Source organism: Brienomyrus brachyistius, chromosome 1 (genome assembly GCF_023856365.1).
Source record: "Brienomyrus brachyistius isolate T26 chromosome 1, BBRACH_0.4, whole genome shotgun sequence".
NCBI lineage: Eukaryota > Metazoa > Chordata > Actinopteri > Osteoglossiformes > Mormyridae > Brienomyrus > Brienomyrus brachyistius.
In genome coordinates, this window is record NC_064533.1 from 6,153,498 (window position 1) to 6,163,254 (window position 9,757).

Here is a 9,757-nt window from a genome sequence, read left to right on the forward strand (position 1 = left end):
AAAACACGTCCGCACTCCGACTGATCCGCTTCTGAAGCTCTGACACGGCATGGGAATCGATTTATGCAGATGACCTTACGCAAGGCAAAATATAATCCCATAAACCAGCGTGAGTGTCGTCTCCCACATCTTCTTACCAAGCAGGGCCTCTGTTGGTCGTTCATACTTTACGGGTGGCCTTCCGGATTGCCTGTTCGTGTCTGAAAAAGACTGTAAGATGTATTAAATTTTTTTTGATGACTAGTGCGGGTTTTTAGAGATTAGAGGGAATACTTCCCGGGTAATTAATACCCATAAGCCCGTGGGGTGTTTTTTTCAGATTTTTCAAGATGCTAGCTAACAGGAGATAGAACCATTTTATATGGCGTTTTTGTGACTTCATGTTATCCAGGGCTGGCTGCTGCGGTCAATGAAGCTGTTCCAGGATCTGCTGCCGGTCTTTCCTGCTTTCCTATTTTTGACCCGATAATGCTTCTGGTTCAGGTTGGCCCACAAGATACCGATTTACAGTAGCATGTCAGGGCATCATTTTTTGTTAGCACTCTAGCATGATTAGCTGATGCTGGAGACCACTGCTACTGAGATATCTGTATTATAATACAGTTATTGTAAATAGTAGTAACTGATTATTGAAAGTTCACCAAAAAATACACATGGGGAAATTACTTTTTATTCTTTAATTTAAACATGCTTCTTCCTTCAGTCAAAATCATCTGATTGATTTTTTTATTTTTTGACACCCCTAAAGCAACATTGCTCTCTTCATAATTTATTCATTAAGTTTAATACATAATACAGTGCCTTTGGACACATTAAATGCGATCTGAATGATACGCACAGCTTCCTAACACTACTATCGGTCTGTGTAACCAAAGCTAGAAGTCCAAAGAACTTTGAGATGACCTCGCAGGTATGTGCTCGGGAAGGCACAGACCAAGGGGTAGCTGCAAAAGGACATGAGTGTCCCTCACAGCACAGACAGTGGACAAAGAGGACAAAGGAGATGGGAGATATTTCAGAAAAAAAAACGCTTTAGCCTGAAAAAAAGACCCAGAAGTGTTGTTGAACATTTATCTTTGGGCTGGCCGGTGACCCACAGCGCGACACCAAAGTGACACTGTGGTACCTTTAAAAAGAGGAAAGTTAATGTGTTTGCAAGTCCCAGGTAGGGGGCACACCACATTCCCACTGATCATCTGTGGAAGGACCTGGAAACTCTGTCCACCAACCATCTTTAAATCAATCTATCCATCCATCCATCTTGTTCATTACAATGTAATGTGAAGTGAGGCCTATTTCAGTAAACAGGGCATGAGGCGGGGGACATCCTGAAAAGGATAACAACTACAAATGTAGAAAATTCATATAAACATTATAAATAATATAAGTAATTAGCAGAAATGTTTTAATTTAGGTCATGCTTTAGTGAGCATCCAAAGGATGTAGTTCTTAAAATAGTACACGTTAGATAAATAAATATGCATATGTGTGAGTTATGAAAATTTGCACCGAACCAGTTTTTTTTTTTGTCGTTACACAGTCGGGTAGTTAGCGTGTTAGGCCGGGATAACGTATGAATCCCGGCAGCAGCTAGCCATTTGTTACGGAAAAACAACACCTGACACGGAACGAAGATGGAAAGTCAGAGGGTGGAAAAACCACAGCAGTCCATGTATCAGCAAGCTGCCAGAAGAAATGATTTTATTTGACGTAGGAAAAAAAACGACTTTTATTGACGTGCGTGTGTGCGGGGCGAGTCACCGGCGAGCGGTATGTATACCTGAGGGGAAGATGGAAGCGGGCGGGGACCGGGAGAATGAGCCGGGAAGAGCCGCGGGAGCTGGCGGAGGACGCGCGACGAGATGCGATTTAACAGGGTGCGAGATGATTCCACTCCGCACGGATGGCCGCGAGTGAGAGGGGCTATAGCGTTGCAGGCCCGGCGGGGCCTGGGCGTCCGCCTCCCCGCCGGACTCTGCGGTATCGCACGCCGGCGGCCGCGATTCACTCAGAGCCCGCCATAAAAAAACGGTGGCTTGCCAGGGACTGATGTCTGAAAGATATACGGACGACAGGAGTCTGTAAGCCCTGATACACTCCCCGGTGTCTGTCTGTGTGCTGCTAGCTGATGTCCATTTTATGAATAACGCCAAGCTTTTACGGGAATTAAGGCGAGAAAGTGCTGCATTGTCTTTACGGGGGGGCTTTAGTCTGCCCACCCACGTTAGGAGTGCCTCTTCAATTTAAGATATTAAAACTAAACTGAAAACTTATTTTTATTCCTTAGCTTTGACGGGATTTAAGAAGTAGTTTTCAGTTTAAGTGTGTACATTACTTTGTCTAATGAAGGTTGCTTCTACAGTGCTTTATAAGTAAAGTTTACCTACTTACTTATGCCACTACTGTATGTTTCCATCAGCCGCAAAAAGCACCAGATTAAACACAGTTATCCGACAGAGACCGGCAGGTCTGTGGTGATTAAATATTTAATGGACACTCGAAGAATGTAATGGAGTCACCGAGGTTGGTAACCTTATAAAGACACTGCAGATTAACAGTGTCTATTATAAATGACACAGAAACAATTGTCTGCAAACAGTCTTTGCGTGCACCATGGGGATTTTGAAGGAAAGGGTTAATGAAACCTACTCGACACCCAGTCCCGTTGCGTAACCATAGAAATGTGAGACCGTAATCATAGCAACAAGCACTTAAAGTACAGAACAATCAAGAACGCTAACAGGAGCAATGTGAATGCACCTGGTATAGGAATTACTACAGGCATTTAAAATATCAGTATGAGGTAACAGGATGCCCTTGAGCAGACGATGGAAATACAGCATAATACCACATCTAGGACTCTATACTCATGAGGACAATTGGGCTTTTATTGAAGCGGTCACCTCTGGTTGAAAGGCACTGATTTGAGTCGCTTGTGAATCCCTATTACCTGCGAGTTCCTCCCCGGTCCCCTGGGGGACGAGAGGCGATGTTGCCAATCAGCCAGAATGAGATCCAGTGAATCTCTATTAAGTATCACTATTTGCTGTGGGAAGATGGCTAAACTTAGGCTTGCAAGATGAACTGTTTGTCCTGCAAACGTGTACTGCAGGAGGAAGACGGATGCATAAAAACAAAAGATCATTTTAAATAGGGGAAAAAAATGTTTTATGACTAAAAAAAAACACTCAATGTATTGTTTCCTGCTGGGGATGATTACTTCAGACCTATTCTTTGCCTCAGATGTTGTGTCTGATGAGCTTTATTTGAATGTTCATGTGCAGGGTATCTGAATTCGTGTCTCTAAATCTTTCCTAGTGCAACTGTGCTTCTGAGGACAGTGGTTTTACAAAATTCATGTGTGGAAGGAAGTACAGTAAGAAATAATGTCCAACAGCTTCATCTACGGCGGATTGACAAGGTCAGAAAGTAGCTTGATGCCAGTTACTCAAGTGGAAGACACACGTCTTCACACATTACCATCTGTGGGTTCGGTTTAAACCCCCCCGACACCTGCTTATGTGGGCTGTGGCAGAGCCGCGAAGTCCGGCTTTACTCTTAAATGCCGGAAGAGACAGCCGTTTATTTTCTCCAAAGTGACTTCCATGACCACGACAAGGCATGCGTTAGCCGCATTAAACATGCGCATCACGCTCCAAGCGTCATTGCAGAATTAGCTACTAATAAATCTGTGTGTGCGTGTAAATACACAGGGAATGAATTCCTACATTATCAACCTCGGTAGTGTCACTTAAACTAGCCACTGTTAATCTTCAGTTTCTTTCAGATTCGCAGCCAGTGTCGCAACATGAAATACTCTGAGTTTCCCGATAAATATTTAATAATCGGCACAGACCTGCCTGTTTGGCCCAGGGGGAACCATTTTTCTCTACGGCAGCGTTGTGAGGTCACAGCATGGCTCAAGGTGACAACGTCAGGCATTCAGCTGGAAAATGGGTTCGGATTCTAGTGATCCTAAGCAGCGGTGTCAGATGGCTTCCCATCAGTCTTTGAGGAGAGGGTCTATCAACAACGGCGAAGCGATTACTCTAACGCAATTATATGGCACAGGGGCTGCCAGCTCGCCAACCGCGGGCCATCCGGAAACCTTATTTTGGCCCGTGATTACCTAGGTCTGCCCTGATTGCTTTGGTTTAGGAAATATCTCCCATCGCGACTGGGAAAAAACTACGTGCCGCAGCTGTGAGGTGCGATCTCATCTGTAGTAGCTTCTCTCTCCTTCTCCTGCGCACCCCTTTCACGGGATGTACATGGGTATTCTCATTTATATCCGAGATGGAGTTCTGCCGACAGCGCCCATGTTGATAACTCTCCAGCACTCGCGCCTCTGTTTGTTTTGCAGGGGAGAAAATACCGGTTTGTATTGCGACTGACTCGTCCATTATGGCCTGATTATTTTCCCATAGTCCTCAAAAGTGTAGCTTTATCCAAGTTTGCCTGCTCAATACATCTCTCGTACATCATAGAAATGATTCGGGGAAGATGGCTAACACTTGTAACTGTATCTAGCAGTTAAGAAAGCTGGGATTTATTTATGAGTTATGGTATTATGTGATAACGACTGTGATCGATGGAATGCTAAGGTATTTGTAGGTTAACATTTAATATTTTCCTAGTTGTAAAATGAGTGATCAGGTAAACAAGTAGTAACCTCTGTTGAATCAGGGAGAAACTCCTCCTCTCGGTATCAAACCATTCTCTATACAGGCATGCAGTCGGCTTCATGAAGTTCAGTTCTATCAACAAGTAAGCATTTAGCTGCATCAAGGTCATTCCTGTGCTTTCATCAAGTCTGTTTCCTCACATAAAGCTGTCTTTTTGTTTATGCGTTGTTTCATTTAAATGTCCATAAATAATGTCAAAATGATAGACTTCTGCTTTTGGAAATTGCACAGAAGTGTATTCTTTTTGAAAGTGATGCTTTTGCGTTTATCAAGTAGACATGTTTATGAATATCTAGACAGCCTCTTTAACCCCCTTTGTGGGACATTAATGTAAGAACATAAGATCACAGAACAGGAGTAGAGGGCGTTCCAGTGTGTGGGGCTATTTGTATATTCTGTATCTCTGTGTGGGTTAAACTGTTTTTAATACAGACTGCAAAGAATCTTAGGACTGTCGCTTTACTACTAAACTAAGAAGCTTATTCCTAATTCCTTGTTCTTAATGAGAAGTTTCCTTTGATGAGACCTGATTTGGTCGCCACCTGGTTTCTGTCAGTATCTGTGATCATCAGGGTTGAGCTCTCCCCCTTATCATTTTGAGTCTTGGTCCTCCCCATCCCTAACCCTAATCCTCCCCACCCCTAACCCTTGACACCATTTCTTGAAAACAAAAGTGATTTTATTTGTCAGTTAACTACCATTGTTCATTTTTGATCAGTGCTGTTAGCTTAACAAAGGCACTTGACAAACTTCAAAATTTAAGCCTGTTAAGACCAAAAAGCAAAATGGTACAAACTTATACCTATTGTCACATTGCGGATAAGGGGAATAAGCAGGACGTACTAAGGAAAATGTCGGAAAAATGGGGAACGAGATGGAGACAGAACACTGTCTTGACTGTTAATGGAGTAAAGGCTTAGGTGGAGAATGTTGGTTTGGGAAATGGGAACCAAAACCCTTTTATTAGAATTCTGTCGAAAGTAAACAGTAAGTGACTGTTACCCTGGTGAGAGCTGAGAATTGCAATGTGCTCCTCATTTTGAGCAGATAGGAGGATGGGTGGATGGAGCTGAGTGATATCCTACACAGAACAGCCTCTCCCTTCGCTTCTCACCAGGTCTCCGCAGTCAGTGACTCATCCATCACATATGATGATTGCCAAACTAGATGGAAATAAAAGGCTCTCGCGTCCCATCAGAAAGCTCACGTCAGCTAAGGAGACAGGTTCTTGGGTGGGATCGTGAACCATGAATACTGACTTGCGTAACCTTGCCAGGAACCCAAGTTGTTAGTCATCTTAAAACCTAAAAATAAGAAAGAAAACTGTATGGAACTTATCTATACTGATTCTGTCACTATAAGGGATTTAATCGTGCATCACCACTGACCTAGGGTACGATCACCACCTCCCCAGGAACACTCTGACTTTCTCTTGCCTGGAGTTACAGCTTGCCATGTCCCCTCACCTCAGATAGAGTGATTGCATGCTCTGAGTCTGACCTCCTCAGATGCTCACTCCCTCTTTGCTTTGGCTGTCCGGTATCAAAGGTCAAGCCTTCCAAAGCTGCCAGGGGAAGATCACCACCACACCTACAACACTTCATTAAACCATACACCTGTTCAAAAGCACTAAGGCGCACGGTGTCAGGCGGCCTGACAGTTCTGCGTTTGGCGGCTCTCAGAGAGCGGGAATCAAAATTGTGTTTGTTTTTGACCTCAGCACCTGTCGGAGGAAGAGGCTTCACCTCAGCTTTGCAACTGCCGTATTCCTCTTGGTCTTCAAAAGAGGACTCAACACTCACCATATCCAACGGTACTTCAGCACCAAACTTCTGACAGCCATTTGATTGGAATCCAGAGGCCACTCATCATCTGCAGGCTGAACTTTACCAACTCCAAAGCACTGTCTCTTATTTCCGAGTGTGTTTATACACATACATTTTCCATAACCTTATCCAGTGCTGGGTTGCAATGACACATACATTTTAATCGACTAATTTCCATTACTGTAATGCCTGGAGTTCTTTTCTAAATCTGTATTTTTAGTTATTGTCAAACATTTTTTCATGTTGTGGTTATTATGTGTGCTCATTAAATCTTAAATTGGCCAGCTATCTTCACGCTGCCATATCAAGGACTAATATGATAGAATCTATATGTAGATTTTTCTATGGTGCACAGTTTGTACTGTACTATTTATGTAATTCCAACTAATTGTTTGCACTGACCTCTAAGTTTATTTGGACAAAGGACTGAATGTAAATGTCTCTCAGCTGGTACTACAGGCAATCAGTACAAGCCTTGCATCATGGAAGGACATCAGACAGAAGTGTGAGTGCACAGCAGAGGAACATTCATGGGGAAAAAAACTGTTCTGTAGACAGCTGTATTTGAAGCACAACCTTCTGAGTGTGAAGCCACCCTGAACTGTGAGCCTTTCGGAATGTGCAACATCGTGGGCTGTTGACTCATCGTGTAAATAACAGCATGCCAAAGCAGTCGACCGGGTAAGTGTCTCCTTCCGAAATTATGCCGAAACCCTTCCAGAAGTAGCTTATTCATCAGAATAATTACACGACGTGAAAGCCCTGGGGTCAGCACCTTCACCTTCAGGCGAGGACGGGCAGAGAACACCTTGACCTCTGGCCAGATGCCTGCAAGAGCTGCCAAGCCATTTCGCGTAATGAGGCTATACTTTTTAGGCATGATGGGAAAATTGATTGAGCAAAACAAGCAGGGGACAAGGGGCCGGGCGTCTGCAAACCTACATACACTGGCTAAAATAATTACCGTTTACCTTTGGACCTTGTGGAAACCCATCAAAGATGCATAAACCTCTCACTCTCACTTAGAAAAGTCAAGTAAGGACTTTCTGTCATTCAGAGCCACCTTCCTAAGGGCAGGAACACAGCCCTTGTGTATGAGATTTGGGAGATTAGCTTTGATTTCTTGATCATGCTAGGGGCTAAATTACCAATTATGTGTAAACTCCAAACTCAGGCTTTAATGAAAGCAGGTTTTGTGCCCACGGACTTCACCCATAGCAATTAACTCAGAGCAAACCACTTCCCAAGCAAAAATATGATTAGCAATATTAGCACAATCGTGAAGTGAAGTGGCCCTTTCTTGCCGACTCAGCTGCATCCTATTCACAGTGCCTGGAATGTTACAGCAGGAATGAAAGGAAAGGCTTGATGTTTCTGGATTTTTTTTAGCTGTCCAGGGGATGCAAGAGGGCATTTAAGGACAACTAACTCCGAACAACTGTGGGACAACTGGATTGAGGATGGGTGAATTTCTGGACAGGCAGTTTCAGAGGACAGCTGTGTCAGAAAACAGGGTCTTAAATTTCCTTCAGGTTTTGAAAATTTCACAGCTGATAAAATATACAGTACATGAAGAGCTCATCAGGAAAAGGGTGAGATGGCATCGCTGTTATGGTCTGGCTTGTGAATGTAACAAGTTAATGAATATCCAGGCATACGGGGCATGGTGTATATTCTGCCAGGCCGTTCGATTCTGAGAGCATCTTTCTCAGAGAGTGTGAAAAACATGAGATTCAACCACAAGCCGCATTTGCCCTTGAGGAAAGGTGCATCCTTTTCGGAATGTGGTCCCAAATGACCCCTTACAGGTTACTTAGCGTGACACTCCTGAATCTATTGCCACAGATACATCCATAATGCATTTTGTCTTTCCCCTAAAGGCTCTGGGAAAGGTTTTCTTAAAACATGACGCTACTCGCGGACCTCCGTCTGACAGCGCCGGTGTCAAAGCATCAGTGCGACCCGCAGCAGCAAACTTTCCTGTGTGTCACCAAACGCCCAGTAAAGTTCCGTCAAGAAATCCCTGAAAATGCTTACCCAAGTGCTTTTGTGTAGTTAAACTGTATCTATGGAAACTACCGGTAGCACAACTCCATGTAAACAACTAGCCTAACCTGGCTCTTCTGATAATGGTCTTGGGGTCAAATAATTTAACGCTTCGCTGTCTTTTGTGGATGCGTCGACAGGAACCATGTCGTCTAATGTCATGCATTCAATTAATTAGCTAAATCATGTGATAACTGAATCTAAAAACAGATTAGTTCTTAATTTACTGCAAAAGCTTGCATTAATCCTTTTCTGGAGGCCATTGTTTCCTGAGCCATGGGTCAATTATAGATATCGGTTCTGTTGGTACGTCCAGAGACATGGAAACGGAAAGAGGGCGGGACATGCTTGTCAATCACTGATTGGTTCTCCCACCACTTACCCCATCTTGATTGACAGGCGACAATAACCCTGCCTACTCAAGGTTCTTCCTGTCAGTAAAACCTGCTGAAACAGCATGTAACCGCGGCTTCTCTCCAGGTCGGCTTTCCACCCTAAACCTCATTTCACCGCTACATTGCTACATTTAATTATAAATAACGACACATTTTTCATTCTTTCTGGTCTCTGATCCATGGGCACCTCCTCGTTCTTGCGAGTAAGTTCTGCTATCCATCATATAAAATTTGTCTAAGTAACTAAGAATTACACAGCTACTATTATTATTACATATCTTATATACAAGTGCCTTGCGAAGCGTGTGGTAAAGCAGGATGGGTGGGAATATACGAGGCAGCATCATTTCAGCCTAGTTATTCTTCACCTTGAACTGAAAAGCATTTATTTATTTAAAATTAGGGTAACTGTCATTTATTATTACTATTACATTAACAGCAATAGTAACAATAATGATAACCGGGGGATGCAGCAGAGAGGCCCCACCTGAGATTAAATCACGACCTTTCTGCCCCGAGTCAAACGTGTTTCTGCTCCTTGGCAACCAGGCGCAGGCTAGCATGACCAGAGCGGTCAGGTCATGTGACCAGTCCCTCGGGCCTACTGGATTATTCCGTCACACCTGCTAACCAACCCGACTCCCTCTTTCTCCAAACGTCCTTCTGCCACCCCGAACGACCTGGAACAGAAATAAACGGACCTTAGGTACCACAGCTACACCCATTCCAAGCATCCGTATCGGTTGTTAGCCAAGGACTCTCCCTCCCCCCTTCAAAAAAACAAAGGCATGGGGAGCAGCGGATC

The 9,757-nt window shown here is 43.8% G+C and overlaps 1 long non-coding RNA gene across 3 annotated transcripts; it reads left to right on the forward strand.

Moving 5' to 3' along the window:
- Positions 1–1,583: 1,583 nt before the first annotated feature.
- LOC125735149 (uncharacterized) lies at positions 1,584–8,528 on the forward strand. 3 transcript variants are annotated; one of them, XR_007394458.1, is made up of 4 exons: positions 1,584–1,770; positions 6,406–6,498; positions 6,959–7,192; positions 7,901–8,528. It is a non-coding gene; the product is annotated as an uncharacterized LOC125735149 (long non-coding RNA). The 3 variants fall into 3 exon arrangements; XR_007394464.1 differs by lacking the exon at positions 1,584–1,770 and adding an exon at positions 1,792–1,877; XR_007394452.1 differs by lacking the exon at positions 1,584–1,770 and adding an exon at positions 5,614–5,972.
- The last annotated feature ends 1,229 nt before the right edge of the window (positions 8,529–9,757 follow it).